Genomic DNA, 22,492 nt, shown 5'->3' on the forward strand with positions numbered 1-22,492 from the left:
CATACATGACTGGACCAACTGAGTCACCTACACTTCACACGGCTAAAGGATTGTGAAATGCTTTAAAATTTCAGGACTTAATTTTAGACACAGTCAAGTTAGTAGAACATTCCCTTGATAAATCTGGTCACTTACACGTCTTAACTCTGGGATTCTCCCTTGAGAAGACGGAAGTATAATTTTAAAGAAATAAGTCATGATCTTAAATGGTGCTTGAATGTTGAGTCACCCTCCATTGCATCATTACTGCTCCATGAAATGATGATGAGGCTGAAGGTACGGAGAGCCACATTTGAATAGAAGGTTCAACACTTTTTTTAGATTTTGCAGCATTGGAAGTGCAAGACAGGCAGAGTTTTGGCGATTTTTTTGGATCCTCTCAATTTGGCATGTTACATATGGAAAGAAGATACACTTTTCATTTGCAAATGAAGCACAGGCACCTTTGAACGTGCACGTTCTCCTACATATGTGCCTGATTTTGCACAAGCATGATTAGCAGAACCAATCCGTGTTCCTTATGCTTTGCACACAAACCTGACGCTGCGTCTTGAACTGCAAATATTCCCTGAAGCAGTATTTACACTTGTAAGACAAGGGAATAGTCACTCTCCTACAAGTCTTTTCCACAGTCAAGGGATCATGGCCAGTGGAAAGAATAAAATTGCTTCCTGTGCTCCACTTGCATGATAAATTCTGACTTGTATTTTCAGCTTCCTCCTCTTTTTACTCCCATAGCCTTGAACTTCTTTGTCTGGAAGCAAAATTCTATCCCTTTTCCTATCCCTTCTTCAGATATAATGCAGTAAAACAAAACATTGGTACATATCCATTAGAAAGCTGCTTGTGTGGACAATTGGTGGCACTGCTAGTGACATTTTTATCTCAAATTTTTGCTTTTGCTCTTCCCCAGGTTCACTTAACTGCATTTTAAAAATATGTTGAATGAGCACAGGAGTGAGAGATGCCCTTAATATTCCAGCATCCTGCCTCACCAGCCTGCAGCACAGCTTTAAGTGATATGACACTGTAATTACATTAGCAGACGTATTAGATGCTCATTATCATGCCTTAATTGTTCAATAATTTTGATCAATGCCTGATTTCCATGGTGCTGGCTGTTGCGACTGCAAAATAAAAACGCAGTTTAGGAGCTGTTGTGAGTACATCTGCTTAGTGATTCCTTCACTTGTGCACAAATGTGTGTTTCTGTGTGAGAGACAGTGTGAGCAGTCAGGGCAGCTGCTTGCCAAAATGTTCCCTGCTTGCAGCTGCAGGGAACTGACAAAGGAGCCCTGGATAATCTTGCCTCAGTGGTTTAAGAAGTCACCTCTGTCAGTCACCAGCCTGTGATCAGATCTATCCCCTGGCTGGCAGCCTGGGGGATGGATGCCTGTGTCAGTGTGAAAACTGGTGATTTTGCTTTGCTCTCTCTGAAGGGCTGCAGGATGGGCTTTGGCAGAGGGTTGTACTGCAAACCTGTGCTCCTCCTTGTCAGCCCTGCTCTGGGTGCAGAGTGGCAGAGCAAAGGAGTGCCAATTTGCTGCAGGAACAACTGCCAGGACTTATTTGTCAGTGTCTGTGGCCTTCCCAGGGAAAGGACTCTGTTCATTTGCTGTGCTTACATCCAGGGAAAACCACTGACAAGCCAAGGGACGAATGGGTGGCAGTCACGGAATAATTAAAGTTGGAGAAGACCTTCAGGGTCATTGAGTCCAACCTTTGTCTGATCTCCAACTTCTCAAGCAGACCAGAACACTGAGTGCACATCCAGTTGTTTCTTCAACATCTCCTGGGATGGGGACTCCACCACCTCGCTGGGCAGCCCCTTCCAATGCCTGAACACCCTTTCTGTAAAGAAATCCTTCCTGATGCCCAACATGAACCTCTTCTGGAGAAGCCTGAGGCCTCTCGTCCTGTTGCTTGCTGCCTGGGAGAAGAGGCCAAGCCTCACCTGGCTACAACCTCCTGTCAGGCAGTTTTAGAGAGTGGTAAGACTCTCTGAGTCTTCAGGCTAAACAAACCCAGCTCCCTCAGTTGCTTCTCAAAGAAGTTACTCTCCAGACCCTTCACCAGCTTTGTAATGAAGAACAAATGAGAATAGACACTGTAATAGGATAGGCAGAGGACATTGACCTGGAAGGACAAGAGAACCAAGCAGGAAACCAAGCAGGCTGAGATTGGTTTACACTCTTTCAAAGGTGAAGGACACAATGAATGCACCAATTGTCACCTGTGACATACAGAAAATCAGTGGTATCCATTCCATTACAGGATATTCAATGGCGACAGAGTGTGAATGGAGTTTAAAAAGCATTCTTTCTTTCACAGCAGCACCTAAATACAGCTCAGGGTGATGTTTGGCAAAGGAATACCATGCCTTGATTAAAACATCCCACTTCCCTTTAAACTGAGGAGTCATCACCAACTTCTCAATCCACTTATTAGAGCTGAGAAAAATTCAGAATATCCTTTGTATGATAAATGCTGATTTGTTTTGAAGAAAAACATCATTCCAGACTGGAATGAATATTTACAGTGAGAAGTAAAAAAATCCACAAGGAAAAAGAAAGTTTTGAAACTGTTTGGTTTTTTTCTTTTTTCAATTTCAACTTTCCAACATGATAAATTATATCCTTACATGTGATGGATTATAACGAGCAGCACACATTTCAAAATGAGAAGTAATTAAAAAACAAAAACAAACAAGCCCTGCAATGAGCTGTTAAAGCTGAAAATCTCCCAACACAGCACTTTCAAACAGCTGTACTGCTAAATTGCCTGTTCCCTTGATAGCAAAGAACAGACGAAAAACTCCTGCTAGAGAGTTCAACTAGTACAGCCTCAGGTAATGTGCAACCACCAGAGAGAAAATGGGAGAGACAGAGTTACAGGAAACAGGGCAGGCTGTTCAAAGACATGGATTTAGGTTCAGGTGCATGAGGATTACTGGAGAAGTGACATTCAGCACAACACATGGATCCATGAAGGAAATCTTTTCAGGGAGGACAATACTGATATGCATCCAAAGACAAAAACAGCAGCTGATGTTATCATCTTCGTTCAAGAAACAGACATTTCTGGGTCTGTATTAGCAATGATTGTTTCTCTGTGGGAAGGATTTGATCTTCAGACCTCAGGCAGGTGTGCACCACTATAGCTGAGGATAAGTCCCATGTTGGATATCCTGTTGCAATGACCTCACCTATCACAGGCCAGGAATCTGAGCATCTTCCCTCGTTCCAGAGTCCCCAGAGAGCTCTGCTTGGGCACCACAGCTCTGTTTGCACCATCAGGATTTGTTCTTGTGCCCACAATCCAGAAAATACCAACCCCATTTGGAGCACAGGTCTGATGAGGAGTGGCTGAAGGAGCTGGAGGGGCTCAGCCCAGAGAAAAGGAGGCTGAGGGGGACCTTATCGCTCTCTAAACCTACCTGAGAGGAAATTGTAACCAGGTGAGGATCAGTCCCAGCTAACAAGTGAAAGCACAAGAGGAAAGAGCCTCAAATATTGCCAGGGGAAACTAAGATTGGATATTAATATTTTAAAAATAATCATCACTGGAAGGGTGGTCAAGCAGTAGAACAGGATGTCCGGGGTAGAGTCACCATCCCTGGAAGAGTTCAAAGAATGTGTAGACGTGGTGTTTGGGGACATGGCTTAGTGGTGGACCTGACAGTGCTGGGTTAATGATTGGTTTTGATGCCCTTAGAGTTCTTTTCCAACCTTAGCAATCCTGTGATCTGAACAAGTTGGATGTGAACAAGTTTGGAGGAAAACACTGAAGCCAATAAATGAGGGAGAATTAATAATGCAAAGACACCTGAGCTGGAATAGCTTCCATCAAAAACAGAGAGAGAGAGAGAGAGAGAGGGAGAAATCAAATCTTTCATTTCTATTGTCTCCCTTGGCAGAACCTTAGTTTTCAGCATGGGCTAATGTGACAGGGAATCGATGTAATGACTTCCTGGAAGATTATTTTCTTTACAACAACAACAATAAAAAAGAGGAATGTACAAAGAATGAGGGCTAAATTTTGCACAAAGACTCTTTGATTCATTTGCTGCTCAGGTTGTATTCCTTCTTCTCGTCCATGAAATCCTGACACCTTTTAGGTCTTGTAATTCCTTCTCACAAGTCTCTTCATAATTTTCTGTTTTTTGATAGACTCATCCTTTGTTCTTTAGGTGTTCTCCCAACTCTCCAAATGAGTTCACAGGATTCATCTGGCTCCTCCTTCCTTGGGCATTCCCACGCCCAGTCACAGGAACCCCTTATCTTTTTTGATTATTTGAAACTTATGACTCAAAAGATCATCACCATGCTGTCACACAGCTTGACACATCCTTAGCCCAGCCCATCCTTGACATTTCCCTTTTAATTTCCAGCAACTACATTAAAATCACCAATCTCAGTGCTTGATTTATTTTTTTTTCCACTTCTACTACAGATAAAAAAATGACATTATAGTTACCCAGGACTATTATTTGGGTTCTGATTTTCTATGAAAAGAAATATTATTCTGATTTTCTTTGAAAAGAAATATGAAAATCTCATGACTATTTCCTCTGTTGCACTTTCATGAACAGCCTTTCTTATGTGTCTATATATCCTCATTTGTTTCCCTACCTAGCAACATCTTGCCTATTACAAACAAATCTCAATGGAAAAAAATTCTGCTGTTTAGAAAAAGCACATTTTTCTGAACTTCATTTTGTGGGGAATTAAATTTTCAGCCTAAAAGTAATCAAGTTGAAGGAATTAATATGAACTTTCCATCATTTATTTGTGATTGATGTATTATTTTTTATATAATTGTGATGGTCTATGTCATGGTTTGGCGCTGGCCCAATGCCAGTGCCCCCATGAAAACCCATCTTCCCTGGTGTCTGCTGTGAGATGTGATCAGAGACAGAGCAAAGCAGGCCTCCACTTGCAAACAAAAGGAAAAAACTTTATTATCACACACTTATACAATGAACATACAGAGCAGAATGGAAACCTTTCAAACATTTCTCCTCCCCCCACTCAATTCTTACAGAATATCACAAAACCTTAGATCTTAATCCAGTCCATCACCCTTCAGATAATCAACTCAGTCCATCTCCACCCTTCCGACAATCACTTCTCATTTCATCAAGGAGAGAAGGAGCCCTCCTTGTGCCACCACAGGTAAATCCCCGTCACTCAGCAACTACACGTCGTGACTTCTTCCTTCCATGTTCAGTGCTCTCACCACTGCACATGGACCAGAGCTGCTTTTAGGGTTTCCCCTTTCAAGGAGGCCTTGCCCAGTTCCAGAAGAGAACGACAGTCTCTCACCTCATTTCGGGACACCAGTCCCCCCCAATATTTCACCCCCTGGGGCCGAGGGGTCTCACCAGCACTTCATCACCTGTCGTCTCCGCACACATCACTCCTTTGGCGCAGCCTCCCCCTAAAATGCAGTCTCTGTATTACAGGAAAGGTTCTATCCATGGCTAATACAAGAAAAGTCCAGCCAAAAGCCACTCCATCATCTCCTCCACCTAGGATTTCCTCAACTTCTCCCAGTCCTTCTTCACTTGCACAACTCTGCATCACACTTGCGCATTCCTTCTTATCCGTTTCTCTCCTCCCTCAGCTCCCGGAGGATCAACATTTGCAAGGTTTTCCATCGTCTCACAGAAGGGTTAAAATCACAGTCTCTGCTTATCTCGAACTCCCACACTACTCATCGGGCACTCTTCCCCTCGTCGGGCCCCCCTCTTCTCTTCCTCGGCCAGGCCAGTGCTTATCAAGTTTCAAGATAGCACTGGCACCTCTCTCCTTCTCTGTCTCTCCTGAGAAAGGGGGGCTGCCCACTACCTCTCCGAGTTCTTCCACCCTTCCGTTTCTTCCAAGGCTCTGGCTCACCTCCCTCGGCCGCGTGGTTTTCCCCTCCCCCACCCAGCCCGAAGCTGGGCAGGGGAGGTCTGACTCCTCCATCCACCGGAACCAAGAGAGAACGATCCCCTGGGAGCTCTCGCTTTTAACCCCTGTGTTCTCAGAGGCGGATCCATATCCTCAATGGTCAAACCAGGTGCCAATATCCACATCTGGGCACTTATTGGTTTGACCACTACCACCTCCCAAAAACTCATTTCCTCTCAAACCACGACAGTCTATTTATATATTATATTGAGACTAATGTACATTAGTGCATTATCAGAACTTCTTTCACTTCTTTCTTGGCCAAATGAAAGCAAAATTGATCTGCCTTTATCTCCTGATAGGGTTTCATATTTCCAGGTCACACTCCTCCCTCCCTAACTTTGTCCATATTGTCAGTACTTTGCACATCCTGGTCTCCAGCCAGGACAGATGGCAAGGTCTTGGAGTTCCTTGTGATATGAAGATTCAGTTTTACCACCACATGAAATAACAGTCTTCTCTTTGACCTTACTATGTGGCACCTTGTCCTCTCAGCTTCCCTTAGACTCTACAACACCTCATTGCTCTGCTTTTCTAACCCCATTAATGGGGGTTACGAAGGATGTCCTAATGGGGGTTATGAACATCCCCTGATGGTTTTCCCTCCATATCATTTCACCTTCTATTTGTTTTTGTCTTCAGTCATTTTCTATAAGATTCTCACCTCAATGCTGACAAAAGTCTCCCAGATTACTTTTGAGGTATTTTAATTTTTGTACTGTTGTCTTTAGATATTTACCACTGTGTGAAATAATAATAAAAATCTCAAATATAGCAAACAAAGAAAAACACATGACTGGGATCACATTTTGAGGTAGTCTTTAATTATGTGATCCCATTCACCCTCAGAGTCATACTTTATTTCGTGCCCAGAACATAATGATAATTTAGGAAGAAGACAAGCAATATGTTGTTTCTGTTTTTCTGTTCAGTGACTGCAGCAAGTTTATCCCAGTTTATCCTTGAACCTTACTCAACCCTGTTCTAAAGATAACACTAAAAATACCTTCTTGGGCTCTTCTCTTATGCTGAATACTGTTTCTTCTGAGGGTTAATCAAATTTTTAGGGGCCAATTTTCAAAATGTTTCTGTTTCTGGGATCATGCTGACTGGAGGGGAAGATATCTGATTCACGTAATTAAAGGCAAATGTTTCCTCTAATTTTTGGGTGCTGAATTTCAGTGGCCCTGTTTTGATAATAAATGCAGCTGGAAACACAAATTAAGAGGATTTCCAGAAGAGCCTTATGGTGCCCAGTGATAAAATAGTTTGTTCCTCTTGGATTTGTAGGATCCATGTAGATAGCTGGCCCCAGAATCAGAGGTTAAGGACACGGATGTGTCTCTTCCAATGAAGATCTCTTCCACTTGCTGGAAACTCTCTGATATGCAGAAAATATGAGGCTATATCCATGAATCTCACAAACAGTGGGAAGGACTTATAATACTGGGAGTGAGAATCACCAGCACCTTGGCATTTGCTATTTGCCATGTCAAACTTTGGTCAAGACCTTGATATTTAAGGGCAGATGAACCTTTCTTGTCCTGAGCAGCTGAGCAACATTTCAAAGAAATGTTCCTGTCTGATCTCTGCAGGTGTGGTTTTGTCCTAGTTGGTTTATTGATCCCAGATGGGAGGTGAATGAATCTCCACAGTGGGAGTATTTTGGTGCTGGTGTTCAGAAAGTGCATCCTTGGATTTTCTGGGTTAGCTTTCTTCATGGAAAGCTAGAAGTAGAACCTTATATCCTTGGGAAAAGGAGTTGGAATGCCATTTGTGGATTTGCACTCTCTCGTCTTCAATAGATCTTAATGGATTATATACAAAATTTGGGCCCAGGCATATCACCTCTTCATCCAATGACAAATCTAGAGCTTGAAATTTTCTTTTTGCAAATCACAATCTGAAGAACACTCTAAGGGGGAAGTCCCTGAGAAAGTTCTCCTGACTTTTATGCCATTTTCTTTTCTGGAGGAGGTCCTCACTACCTTGTCTCCCACACTGGTAAATCCAGATGAAATTTCCCTAAACTTCAGTGCTATTCTACAACCCCTTGAGAAAGCTGAACTTTTCACAGTTCCAGTCCTTTGTTATTCTGAGTGCAACAGCTCTGCTGTGGTTTCAGTAACTGATGAAAATAGACAATTTGCAGCTTCTTGAGAGAACAATAGAAGGAATGAAAAGACTAATGACAACAGCCAAGATTTGTGGCCCAGGGAAAGGAGGGCAACATCATTTTCCCATATTCAAAGTTGGAAAACATGAATCCAATTTTCTTCTTTTCATCATCAGCAAATAATTCGGATGTTTCCCGTCCCTTAATTGTGCCTTTGTTTCTGTGATGAGGAGAAATCATTACTGTGAAAATCTGTTGGCTAAATTTTCCCCACATCTGTGGAGCTTTTTCACCAAGTGAGCCATTTGTCCATTTGAAGGCTAATGAACAAGAGGAATTTCAGATTCTTGAGATGGAGCCTACACTGGGAGGTTGGGAAGCATCATATTTCAGAAAACAGCTTGGGCTGGGCTAGGAGAAAGATTTTGCAGATTCTGACAAAGTATGGGCAAATGATGACAGATTCAGTCTTTGTGAATTCTAGGAGAAAAAAAAAAAAAGTGTTTTCAGGACCATGAGATCTTTTTCTTCCAGTTCTCACAACAGATCATGGCACCATTCCCTGTTGGAATAAAAGCCCTGAGGATTTCACTTGGCTCTCTCTTTCTTAAGGTTGAGAGACCGTCTCAGAAAATTTTTTAACAACCAGCACTGTAAAATATTTTCACAGCATCATCTGCACCGGTGGTATCCAAAACAAACCTCTCCAGGTTTCGTTTTGTTCACCAAGGTTTGTGCACACAATAGCCTCTCATTTCTCTACTCTGTGACAAAAAAGCTGCCTCAAGGTGAAATCTTGGGAAGCTGAACCCTGCAGCCCTTTGATTTTTATTCTCAGAGGTGCTGGAGAGACTTAGGAGAACACAGTATGCAAAACAAAACAAAACAAAACAAATCAAAAAACCAAACCGAAACCAAGAAGACTCAGGAAATTTATTGTTAAATTGCTCTTTAAGGAGTTGAAGCTGTTCACATCCCAGGCTTCAGGAGAGGGAGTGTGGGATGAAACTGGGGACTGGCCAGGCAGAGGGGCCACAGCCTGGGTGATGGGTGAAACAGGTCCCTGTGGGGAGGAGATGTGCTGATGGAGGTACAGTGGACACAGGAAAGCACAGCCCTGGCAGCTCTGTGATCCTTCCCTGGCCAGCGTGGGGATTACACACTCAATCACAGCCTCTTTTACAATTTAGGAACAAAACAACTCCTGATATGTTTCTGTTACTGGCCAAATTAGAGCTTCACTGAGAAGGACCCTTTCAGTCTTATTCTCTTATCTGCCCATAAGCACTTCCATGTTGCAATCCATGTTGTGGGTTGCAAATAAATAACCAAGATGTGCATCAGTGTGCTAAAATTGGAGGGATCAGGCCAGTCTCTGGACCAGAGAGATACAGGGATAGAGAAAAACAAGGTCCTCTCTGGGATTGCTTAAAGCAGACAGAATTTGGTCACTCTTTTGAACTGTTTCCAAACCTGAATCAAAACCCATCATGGTTAAAAACCAAGGGAATAAACAAACTCAGTGTGGATTGCATTGTTCTGTGTTCTCTTTAGGGTGGCAGGTGGCTTTGAAGTCATAATAACAGGAATTAAGAGTTCAAATGGTAAATACTCAAAAGCACCATCTCCATCTCCACATGCCTGTATTTGTGTTCTAGCCCTGGAATAAAAAGGAGTATTTTCTGCAAGAAGATGCTATGCCAGCCCCCTGCACGTGGCTTTGCAGCTTGGGTTACACACACTGATGTTATATTCTGATATTCTCTACAGGATATTGCAAATGTTTCCTGCTAGGTTTTTAATATACTAGGATATCTTGTATATGATTTTCCCCTCCTCTTTATAGACCTTGGGTATGTGTTTTCTCATCTCAGAGACTTGGATTGACATTTCAGCCAGGAGGGAAAAGTCATGGGAAGTCATTCATTTCACGAGGGAGAAAACTAATTTTCTTGCTGTTTTAAATTTGTGAGACTCTTTTCGAGAATCCTTTCAGCTGATGTGCCATTTTTCAGACAGCAACAATTCCTTTCAGGCATGTCTGGTCTCAGATTTGCATCTTGATCAGGATTTGAACCTGGATGCCTTTACTGCATCACTGCCATAAAATTGAGAGAACTGCTTTGCTCGTGTGGCTCACAGGCTGTTGTCCTCTAGCAGATTGATCACCAGAACTAAATATGCCCCTCACTCTGATCATCTGCACTCTTAAATGCATCCATCCTGATAAATCTCTCACTGTTTATCTTTAAATTTAGAAATGGCAATATTAAGATCCTGGTTAGCAAGGTTTATAACAGAAAAAGAGAGGTAGAATTCAAGATTCAGTGCAACATCCAAGAGGAAATTTAGTTTCACTATAAAAAATCCCATTGCAATTCGAATGTGTCTTCCTGCATTCAGAAAAAAGAAGTCACAGCTGTTTGAAGTAACCTAACACACAGAAATCTGAACTTGGCGGTACTGGGTTTTGTGGATCTAAGCAGTAATGGGAACACTTCAAGTATATGGAATATTTATTCCTCTTCTTCTCAGGACACCTGGTAGTACCATCACAACTGGCATTATACAGAGTGTGAACACTGCCAAATGGCATCAGAACTTCTCAGCATGTCTGCAAATGGTTCTATACCCAAAAATCTGTCCCAAATGGTGGTCCTCAGATGACATGGAAAATTATGGAAGAGTTTAGAATCATTTGAAAAGAGGCAACTGGAAAGTTCATGATTAGTGAATGATGTGACAGAGTTTTATAAACGTTTGAATAATGGAAAGAGTTATGATCAGGAAATAATTATTCACTGTCTTGCTCATTGCAAATGATGGAGTCACCATCCTTGGGAGTGTTCAAAACACTGAGTAGATGGGGCACTTTATGGTATGGTTTAGTGAGAATGGTGATTTTTGGTCAAAGGTTGGACCTGATGACCTTTAAGGTCTTTTCCAACCTTAATGATTCAGTGATTCTAATTTAGGGCTGGGCAGTGGAGCAATCAGACCAAGCAAAGAGAAGCAATTTCTCAGGCAGCACTCAGTGACTTGATGCATCTCTTCCTCCCAAAATGCAGAGAAATACAAAAACCCTCAAACCATTTTGAAGGGGAATGAACCGACTCGTAATGGATAAATCTCTGACTGGCTGCTAAACACTGAAATCTCCATGTGACTTGTGCATGCAGGAGTGACCTGCCAGAAGGTAAGAATTATCCTGTTATTTGCCTGTTTACTGTGTGTTTTATCAAAACAGCCATTCCTGCCTTTTGTTGAAAGTATCCTGCCTAGCTGGACCACTGGCCTGTGAAATAGTTGTATTTTTTGATGAGATTCATTTTGGCCAGTGTGAAGGTCTCATACAGACAGGGATCTTCAGCAGCCACTGATGGGAAGTGTTGGACATCCGCAACCACTGAGCCATTAAATTGTTCTGCTCTCTGGGGGTGAGGAGGCCAAACTTTCACTTCCATTGACCTCAAAATGCTTGGAAAATATTCTGATGTGTAAAAGAGGGGGAAAGAAATGAAGCTGAGGAAGACAAAGCTCGAGTTCTTCTGTCACTGGGAGCTAAATCATAATCATTACTATTAATTATCAGTGCTTAAGAGTTTTAGTAATGAATCATCTTGTCAGGAGTGTTAGTGGGATGAATGGCTGAATGGTAACAGATCTTAAATCTGAGCATCTCCACCTGTTCTGCAGTTGTTCCTTCCAGATTAGGTTGGGCTGCAGCTCCTGGCAGTGCACCTTTGCTGCTGATAAACAGCGACATTCTCCCTTCACGGCTGTCAGTCCCAGGTCTTTTAAGCAGCATTGCATTATTTTAAATTAAAAAAAAAAAAAGTAAAAAGCCTAGAAACTAAATCATGAAAGATAGTGTAGAGGAAATCAATGTTTGGAGATGAGATGATTAAGTCAGGAAAGAAGCTTTGTGAATGTGTAACCACTACTGGAAAAATGCATGCACAAACACAAAAACACACAAATAAATCTGAATTGCTTAAGGAATATGAGTGTAAATAAATAATATTTTATAGTGCACCAAACTGCCAGACATGCCATAACCCTGTGAAAACCACTTAGGCTTTAATGGCTGAAAGGAATAAAGCTGACAGAAGTATAAATTCCTGGTGCACTCTGACACCCAAATACATCTCCTGTGGAAATGGTGTTGTTTTCCTCATTGACTTCAAAAAGCCACAGAATAGGGATACCTGGTGTAGAAAAGTTTGGTTTGCAGGTTCCTGGGATAAAATCTGAAAATATAGAAGCTGAAATTTGAATTTATTCACACCAAAATAGCAGAGGAGACTGTGCTGCTTATTGTGTTCAACCTCCTCTCCTTAATGGAAATTCTACCATGGATGTTTGGTCCTAGAAAATTCACTGTGTGAACCCCCAAATGCCACAAGACAGGAAGTAGAACTTCCAGTACTCATAACAAACTAAAAATTATATATTTAAATATTTTAAAAGACAAAACCCAACATAAAATCAAAATGTCCAATGGAGCAAGAAAGAGAGACTGAGCATGTTGCTTTTGTACCCTCATTTTCAATAACTGGAGATTTGTACGGTGGAAAATGGCCAGGTGGTCCCGGGATGTGGCTCTTGTCCTAAAGAAGAAGGTCACCTGTTCTTTCCATCTGTTCCTCAGAATTCTGTATTCTTTGGTGTATGATATGGACTTGAGGTCATAATAATATGGGGAGAGGAACAAAGGACATCTTTGATTAGAAAAGGATATTCTTCAAATCATTAAACATTGACATCACCATTAACCTAAGCTCTTCTGACAGATGGGGGAGTGATAATGAATATAATCCCTTGAGCTAAGGATGAGAGTCCTGTCTTCCTGAGGTCTAACACAGGTCACAGGACACATAAATGGAACCCTTAAAACCCCTATTTCTGTCCATTTAGTACAGAAGAAGTCGAGGGTGATAAGCTCTGCAATAGATTCAATAATCCAGGCATCTAAACTTAGGTGAGATGAATCATACAGTAAATGCCCTAACAGTGAGGACACTCATTATTCTTACATGGAATAATTGACCATGGAAATGGGGAGAAACATCCCCATTGCTTCTCACCTTTACTGGCAATAAAGCTGCAGACATCTACTGTACCATCAAGGTTTCCTTGATCTCTCATTTTTATTGCATTGTCAAAGCAGCTGAGACACTGTGTTGGTATTATATGAACCCTGCACACATTCTTCATATTCCCATCACCCTTGTGTCAGCTGAACCAATGCTGACAGGACCTGAATAAAAGGCATAATACAATGTCAATTCACACTCAGGTAAACCAGCTGTAAAAATGTTTCTATATGTTTATACTTGCAATGCTTCTTTGATCATCATAATGAGCCCTTGAACGTTTCTGCCACTGGGAAGATCTTATTTGGGCTTATTTTGATACCTTTCTATGTGAGGGCAGACTTCCTAAGCAATCCTACATGAAGAAAGAGTGTTTAAAATCTTGGCTTAACACATTCCCTGGCAGAGGTATCAGTGCTGCAGACAGAGAGGTGCAACAACAAAGCAGGAGGTGTGTTTTCTACCAGAAATGCACATCTCAGTCCCTCTTCTGATAAAAGATGCACAGCCAGCACATCAGCACCTGCATGGCTCCAGGGCTCTCCTCCTTCTGTGCCATTCATCCTCCAGACTCATTGAGATTAAGAACACTGCCAAAAAAACCCCTAAACTAAAGGCTTAAAACAGCCTTCGAGGGATTGAGCACACTTCTTTAATCAGCCTTTTTTTCTTTGTCTTTCTAGCTGCAGGTATTATCCCTTTATTCATCTGTGGACTCCTGATAGATTCAGGATGCTCACATCCCAAACTGATGTATTCCTGTGGGATGGCTGTATGGATACCATGATTGGTGGAATAAAGCTTGCTTTTAAGCACAAGACAGGAGACCTCAAACACATACTAGCCCTTCCTTTTCAGTCTCTGATGAGAAACGTTGTTTGTCCTAAGACAACCAGGTGGGAATTGCAGGAGGAACGGTCTGGATGCATCCCTATTGAATTACAGAGATGAGGGAGCTGGGCTGTTGGTGCACATCAACCTGAGAAGGGGATAAGATGCTGCTGGAGGTTGGGCCAGCTGGGCAAATTGGTCTTCCAAGGTTGCAGGTGGCTTCTAGGTGGATCCTTCCTCTGGCAGAGATGCCCAGGATAGATCTGTGCTGAAGATGGGGCAATACTTTTGGATAGGAAATGAAAAATCACTCAAATTCTGTCAAATATGGAGATAAAATCTTAAAGTATCACCATAGCTGCTTTGTAATTGTGAATTCTGCTAATCCAAAGACTGCAAACCTGTACATTTCTACCTGAACATGCCTGTGTTATAACCCTGATCACCTTATCAGTGTGAGGGAGAATTGGTGAAGACAGCTTGAAAATTGCAAAGGATCCAGGACCTAACAAAAGTGGAAATCTGATTTTTCTACAAAGCAAATGTTTTTAATTTTTTGGGAATATGGACACTTCAGGTAGGTTAAGAGCAAAAAGGAATGACGGAAAGGACTAAGGAGAATCTTCCCATTCAGTCTCAAGTTTCAGAGTTGACCCTCTCACCAGACTTAGCCCCAGACTTGGGTTTAGACTAAAGGTCTAGTCCTAAAGGTTTTAACAGCACTTAAACTAAGAACACTTAATTGATAGCTTAAATCAAACAATTTAGCACAATATTCTATAGAATTTACTATAAGCACAACAGTGACTCACAAATCTAATGTGCTCAAGAGTCTATGAAAGCAACATTCTCTGTACATTTGCTATAGCATATTCACACTGCAGGCACACAGACCTCAAGGAGTATATACAAGATACAAACCTGTGAGTAATACCTCTCAAAGTCAGGCAAGGACTCACATTTGATGCTTTTACATCTTCTCAATTGGTGAAGAGTTGAGCTTGGGAGAGTGAGAGGGGTCAGCCCAGGATCCATCACTGTTCACTGGTGCTCTAAGTACAGCAAACTTGAGAATTCACTGGCTTTGAGAGGTGTCCACTCAGATGAGGATGTGGTCACAGCCCTCTGTGGTCCAGGAGAACACGACAGGTCTCACTCTGAACCTCTGTTTAAAGGGCTGCAAGAGAGTGGGCTTTAGCCACAGCAATTTTCCATCCTGGCCATAATTTTCCATCCTGGCCATAATTCATGTCAGCAACTATTCAAAGTTCCATAAGAAAAATGTTGTTCCACTCAGGTTGTTATTCAGGCAAGAAAAATAAGTTTCCAAGGCTGTTCATTAAAAAGCAGAGCTCATTAGACAGCACAAGTTCCTAGGAGCAGTCTGTGTTTCTGATAAGCTCAAGAGAAGCTCAGCCCAGGTGCTGTTTGTCAGTGCCAGAGCCTAATGAGGATTTCAGATCACTTTGGTCTGAGGAGGTTGGGATGCACCACCACAGCTACATACTGGCCTTTTAAAATTATTTTTTATTTTGTTTTGGATGATCTAAACTCACATAAAAAAAAAGCAGGGTGGGGAAATAAAATGTTATAAGAGGATCTGGCAGATAAATAAGATTGAACAAATGAGAGACTCTGGAAGCAATTGAGATTGAAAGCAGGTTTGATATAAAATAAAAACCAGACTATACAGTTACAGTAATCATTCAAAACAGACCTGAGAAATGGTACCAGAGTACTTTAAGGGAGATTTCTTTATAAAAGCAAGCACTGAAACCTTGGAAAGGTTTTTCCTTCTTCTTTCCTGATCTCTCAGAAGAATCTTGTAATGAGAAGTGAACCTCAAAGAGACCTTGGCTGTTATGTCACTGAGGGTTCCCACAGTAATTAGGACTTTATAAACTTTCTGATGTAAGCCCCAGCTCACCTTTCATTTTCCTTTTTTCCTATGCAGTACCATTGCTACCCATGCTCCTAAACTTTTTCCTGTTTTTTTTTTCCCTGTCAAAAGCACTGATGAATTCAGTGACATAAAATAAATGGCTGAGTGAAGACTGAAAGAATCAGAGAAATTTAAGGTTTCATTGAGGCAAGTTTCCACAGTTATTGAGATACATTATGGTATTTTTGTGTTAGTGAGGCTCCTTCCCTCTCAGTTTTTCCCACTCAATTTTCCTCTCCATTTACTAAAAGCTGTATTTTCAGACTTCCTTAAGAAGCTAAGACTGTTAGAATGTCAACATCTCTTGATTCAGTGTAAGCTAGAGATTCATGGAACAGTTTCCTGGTGGAGAGCTCTGTCTGCTGCAAATGATATTTCATGATAATACAATCTTCAAAAACAAGCTATGTCCATTCTGTAACTTTACTTCTGTAGGAAAATCTGGATTTTTCAGGGAGAATGCTCGTTCAGTGTATTGGCAAGAGTAATGAACTGATACTTTTCCACTTGCTGAAATATTGCAAGGCTTGGTGTTATACAGAAAATCATTGTGGTATGAAGACACATCCTATTTTCCTCCTGCATGAAAATGTGTCTTGCTCTGAGATAACAGGTTAATTCCATTCCTGAGCCCATGTTTGTCTGGAGAGCAGTGAGAGAGGAAGGCAGTGGAGTCTGGCTTGGAGAACAGGCTCGAGCATTTTCCTGTGTGGCTGTATTGACAGAGCCAGAGAGGCTGGAAAATGAGATGATGCCATCTCTGAGGATGCCCAGGGAATTACAGAAGGGTGAGAGAGCTCATGCATCACTGTCCCCTGACTGCCAAACAAAGCCCTGCTCCAGAATTAGTCAGGAATACTTGTTTTTAATGTGGGTGACAGAAAGAAATATGATTTGCTTTTATTCAGCCTCATGAATAGCAGTGGTGAGGATGACAGCCAGGACCAGGGCAGATCCCTGTGTGACGTGTCCCCATGCCTCCCTACTGTGCTCAGTCATCCAGCAGCTGAATGAGTGTGGAGGAGGAGGGAAATCCTGCCTTGCTGAGTGTTTTACCTTCCCAGAATCATGGGCTGCACACCACTCTTCCCTCTGAGGTGTTTGGTGGGTAGCAGAGCTCAGCTTTTGTCAAGGCTGCTTCAGACTGTGACAAATTTGTTCCCTGAATCCACACTCTTTTTAATCTAAATGTCAGGTAGGAAATTAAAGCCCTGCTGAAATGGAGTGTATTACCAGCATTTTATTAGATCACAAACAATTTAATAACCAGATAGAGGGAGAAGGTCATTTTGTTGTCAGTCCAGCTTATCTCATAAATTAGGCATCAGGTTTTGCACAAAAGCATCTCTCAGCAAATAAAATTATCTGGTTTGATGAAGAACCTCTGTCCATGGAAAACACATAACACAGATTAAAGAGGGAGCCCTGTAACAAAATTATGATCCAGAAATGTATGGAAGGGGATGGGTTCTTCAAAAATGCACTTTTCACACATTTGCCCTATTAACAGAGAGTAAATGCCAAAGTAGCAAAGGACATGCCTTCCTGATGAATCCATGTGAAATTCTTTCAAGGTCAGTAAACAAAAGGGTTGGCAGATGAAATATGGATGATAAATGGGGTAGCTCTTAGTGACCTCAGTGGCTGAAAAGGGAAGAAACCCAGAACATTATCTCTTCACTAGAAATATTTATAGCCTAGAAATTACACTTTTCTGAGCAGGAGCAGGACAATGAGTGATGCAAAGCAACGTGGCATCGATTCCAACATATCATACCACAAATCTCTCTCTGGGATGAGGGAAAGGAGTGACAAGGAAATGGCTTGGTTGGAGCAAAATTTATTTCTAAGAATATTACAAATGTCTGGTCTTGCTCGGATTTGTCTTCCTGCAGCTCTTTGAGGCATAGCGATTTCTACACCCCTGCCCGTCTCCAGCTGTGTTTTTTTATTTAGCCCTCATTAGAGTGAATAAGACTTGTGCATTAAGTGTCCCACTGCAGTGAGGGCAAGTTGTGATGCTTTAGGTCCTGAGAGATGCTGACTTCTGAGACAAACATGCAGTGGCAGCAGCAGAAGCTTCATGAAAACGTTTGTAGAATCATTAAAGTTGGAAAAGACCTTTAAGATCATCAAGTCCAACCATCAACACGAACCCATCACTACCTTCATCACTAAACCATCTCCTCAAGTGCCACATGTTTTTTTTAATATCTTCAGGGATGGTGGCTCCACCAATTTCTTGGGCAGCCTGTTCCAGTTCTTGACAACAATTTCCATGCCAAAATTTTTTCTAATATCCAATCTCAACCTCCTGTGGCTCAAAATGAGTCCTTGTCCTCTTGTTCTGTCACTTGTTACCCGGGACAAGAGACTGACATCTATCAAGTTCCCATTTAAACTCTGCTGCCATCATCCAGCTGGAGAAACCACCATAGTGGGAGTTAAATGGAGCCTTTTCCTTGTGTGAGAGGAGCTGACTTGCATCTCATTTCTCCTTTTTGCTGCACAGTGTGATATTGACCTCTCCTCAAAATGTAGCCACACAAATCTTCTACCCTTTGCCATGTGGGCCTGGGGATACTTCAAAAATGAATAATTGGAAAAAAGTTCTGCAGAGGAATGAGTTTTTAAGAATTCTATCACCCCAGTGAGTGGGTGGCAGCATTTCAGCAAAGCAATGTTTGTGCTGGAAGGCTCATGGTGTCTGTGTCAAAGAGCCATGTCGGGTTCATGTATACACGGACCAGATCTGGCTCTTGGTCATGGTCTCTAAAACTCCCTGACAGGAGTTGTAGCCAGGTGGGGATCAGCCTCTTCTCCCAGGTAACAAGCAGCAAAACATAAGGGAATGGCCTCAAGTTGTACCAGGACAGATACAGGTTGGATATCAAGAAAAATTTCTTTACTGAAAGAGTGGTTAGGCATTGGAAGAGGCTGCCCAAGGAAGTGGTGGAGTCACCATCCCTGAAAGTGCTCAAAGAAATGACATTTCCTGGCATTATGGTATTTGGTTAAACAGTGAACTTGATGGTCTTTAAGGTCTTTCCCAACCTTAGTTGTTCTGTGTGTGCCAAAGCTCACAGCTCCCTTGATGCTGCTGGTAGAACTGCCTATCCTTCTCATTATTCTGCCTCACACAAAATTATTCTGATTAATACCTACTCTGCTGTGATTTTATCTGCCCAAACTAAAGCTCTGACCATACCCGGGAGTCTAGCCTCATGCAATAAACTGGTTCAACCTCATTTGCTATTCCTCTGTTAATGAACTGCCTCTATTCCTCTTTTTAATTCTGCATGTATTCCTGGCCATCCTCGTCCAATAATCACTTAAAACAGATTAAAGAGACACACACAGAGTCAGAAAAATGTTAAAAAAAAAAAAAAAGACAGAGAAGCCTTTCCAGCACATCAGTGTGAAACCAAGGTGTTCCAAACACTCTGACTCTTTGCCTGTGCCTATGCCTATGTGAGACATAAATGCATTCTTAGAATCAGAGAATCACAGAATGGTTTGGGTTGGAAGGGAGCCTAAATCATCTTATTCCAATACTCCTGCCATGGGCAAGGGTGAGAGATGAACTTGTTGGTTTAACTTTCTGGTTTTGAGAAATAAAGCAGATTTATTTATTTATTTATTTATTTTTTTTTTTTTTTTTTAGGGAGGAAGTAAGAGCATTGTTAATTCTGATATGATAAGGGCATACAGACTACTTGGTGAATAAATGGGAGTGCTTAACTCACCCCTTGTTCTTTGGGCAGTGGATTTCCAGTTTGTCTCCTGGCTGAGAAAACAGGAGCTGGACGTACAGCTACCACTGGGTTTCTAATGCTATTGACCCAATGCCATCCTAATTTTGTGCTGCTAATAAACCACAGCCTTGCTCCTCATAATAGCTTGGACATGATGTATGGATTGATGGGGTGCAGAATACCAGATTGTTTATTCACTGAATATGGGATCTCTCAACATGGGTACCATTAGTCAAGGACAGGGTTTTTATTGCCAAATGAAAAGGGGTGTGCATTCCCAGGACATGGAATGGTTTGCCATCTTAAAATGAAAGGAAAGCCATGTCTCAAGAGAGATTTATGGACCATTCAAGGTTAAAACCAAGAAGAGCACAGAGAATGGTTTTACAGCTGAACATCTAATCCAATGTTTGGATTTATTTACTGTCTTTGTATAGATTATTTTAACGCTGGTGTCAGCAAGACTTCCACAAGACTCTATAAACCTACTGCTGATGAAGTGAGCGGTTTAAAAAAAGACTTCTAAGAAGAAAGCAAAGATTAGGATAAGACACTTGTGTAGTCTGGACCCATTGTAGGTAGAGTTCATATAAAAGTGATTTAAGATCTCCTAATGTTGAATCCTACATGTTGGCAGCACAAATACAACCCTTGCTGGATGGACAGGGGCCAGCACAGTTTCCCAGGAGAGACTGAGGCAGTTTGCTGTGGCTTAACCTGGAATACACCTAAACACCACAGAGCTGTCCACTCACCCTCCCCTAGAGGGAACAGAGAGAAGTGAAAAAAAAAAAAAGGATGAAACTTGTGGGTTGAGAAAAAGACAGTTAAATAGGACAGGGAAGGAAGGGGAAATGATAATAACAATGATGAAAGAATATATAAAATAAGTGATGAATAATGCAATTGCTCATTACCTGCTGACTGATGCCCAGCCACTCCCTGGGCAGTGTCTGCTACCTAAATCCTGCCAGTTTTATTGATTAACACGACATCACATGGTCTGGAATATCCCTTGGCTCACTTGGGGTCACATGAACCAGCTCTGTCCCTTCCCAATTTCTTGTGCACCCGCAGCCTTCCTCTCCAGAGGAGTGTGAGAAGACCTTGACTTAGTGTAAACATTGCTCAGCAACAACCAGCAGCATGTCTTGAACGTTATTCTCATCCTAAATCCAAACCACAGCACTGTACCAATCACTAGGAAACAAAATTAACTCTGTCCCAGCTGAAATATATAAATGCATGTTATATATTATTAATATAGAATATTAATTATATAATTAATATTCTATATTAGTAATATATAATGCGCATTCCACATTATGGAATAATGTGGATAGGACATTATATATTATTAATTACCACAATTATGGATATGGTATTTCTAAAAATAACCCAAATCAAGTAACAACAACAACAACAACAAAAGACTGAAAAAAACCCTATTAAAAATCAGCTGCTATAAATAAAAATCTGGAACAAAATGTGTTCCCAATCAGATGGTGGTCAAAAGATAGCATCATCCACGGGTTTATTAAAAAAAGTTTGCTTAGCTGAGGTAGAGAGGGGACTTTACCTGTGTTCTATGAAACTGCAGATGCTGGGATGTCACAATTCTGGGTTGCCAGGCACTCATAAAGGATGTGTAATCATGGAGAAAGTGCATGGAGGAGTCACAAGGTGCTTCTCTCCAAGTGAATACCAGTTAATACCTATAAATACCAGTTGGCTTATTGCAAAGCTGGTGAGAACTGACTTGGTACTGGGCAGAAAACAGCAGGCTTAATAGGGATGCTTAAGCCACGGAAAAATCCACAATTTTCATATCAGATGGGTTCAACAGAGGAATACACTTCTTTTTATAAAGCGAGGAGGATTTGTTCCAGTGGTTAAACCACTACAGAAAGCAATAAAATTTCCATTTCTTGATATCTTTTCAAAAAGTGTACAGCTTTCCTATGAGGCAGTGCTGCAGCTAAACACCCACTTGCTTTTCTGCAGGAGAAACTTGGCAAATAGCTGTGCACGGTGTGATTTGTGAGGTTAGATTATGTTGTCAGTGTGTGCTCCTTCTGGCATTAAAATCTCTGCTTCTAAAAATCATTGTCTGATCCAGGACTACTGACTCTACATCCCACAGAGCGTGGTGCAGCAGGAAACATCCCCAGAAGCTCATCTTGTGTGAAACAATTCCTGTTCTTCCCCATGTTATCACCTTGGCAGGACATCATACAGTTCTATTATTCAGGGTTTACTCATAGTTTCCTTTATCTCCACATTTTCCTTTATTCCTTCCTAGTTTTTAAATTTTTTTTTATTTATTTCTCTGCTGGATACAGCCATGAGGATGGTAGATATTAAGGTATTTAAGCAGATGACTAAGTTCTAGTCTGGCATGAATTAAACAGACTAGAAAATTTGGACATGACATGAGAAATTGCAAAATAGAGTGAGAAACTTTTAAAAGTTACAGGGAGCATCATGAAGAATGGCCAGGTTCAGCACTAATTGGAGGAGAATCCTGGAAACCTTTGGGACCTTACAAGGGAAAGAGTGCCTAGAGATCCATATCAGTAATATTAAAGAAGGCTGGGATTATACAGGTGATGGTATCAGAAATATCAAATTTGAGTATAGCTTAGGCCAAACTGGGACAAATGGAGAAAAAAACCCTTAGGGGTGAGTTGTTTGTCTGTGAGGGCACAAGGGCAGAGAGAGGAAGAGATCAGGATGGACTGGGAAGAAAAAACGTTGGAGAGTGGAGAAGAGATGAGGGTGAACGGCTGTCACGTCTC

General features: G+C 41.5%; 1 long non-coding RNA gene across 1 annotated transcript; it reads right to left on the reverse strand.

The window, feature by feature from the left end:
* Positions 1 to 6,040: 6,040 nt before the first annotated feature.
* Positions 6,041 to 21,436, reverse strand: LOC119698053. Its single transcript, XR_005256048.1, has 3 exons — positions 21,274 to 21,436; positions 14,919 to 15,174; positions 6,041 to 8,550 (listed from the first exon to the last, which is right to left on the reverse strand). It is a non-coding gene; the product is annotated as an uncharacterized LOC119698053 (long non-coding RNA).
* Between the last annotated feature and the right edge of the window lie 1,056 nt (positions 21,437 to 22,492).

This window comes from Motacilla alba, chromosome 2 (assembly GCF_015832195.1).
Source record: "Motacilla alba alba isolate MOTALB_02 chromosome 2, Motacilla_alba_V1.0_pri, whole genome shotgun sequence".
NCBI classification, from domain to species: Eukaryota; Metazoa; Chordata; class Aves; order Passeriformes; family Motacillidae; genus Motacilla; species Motacilla alba.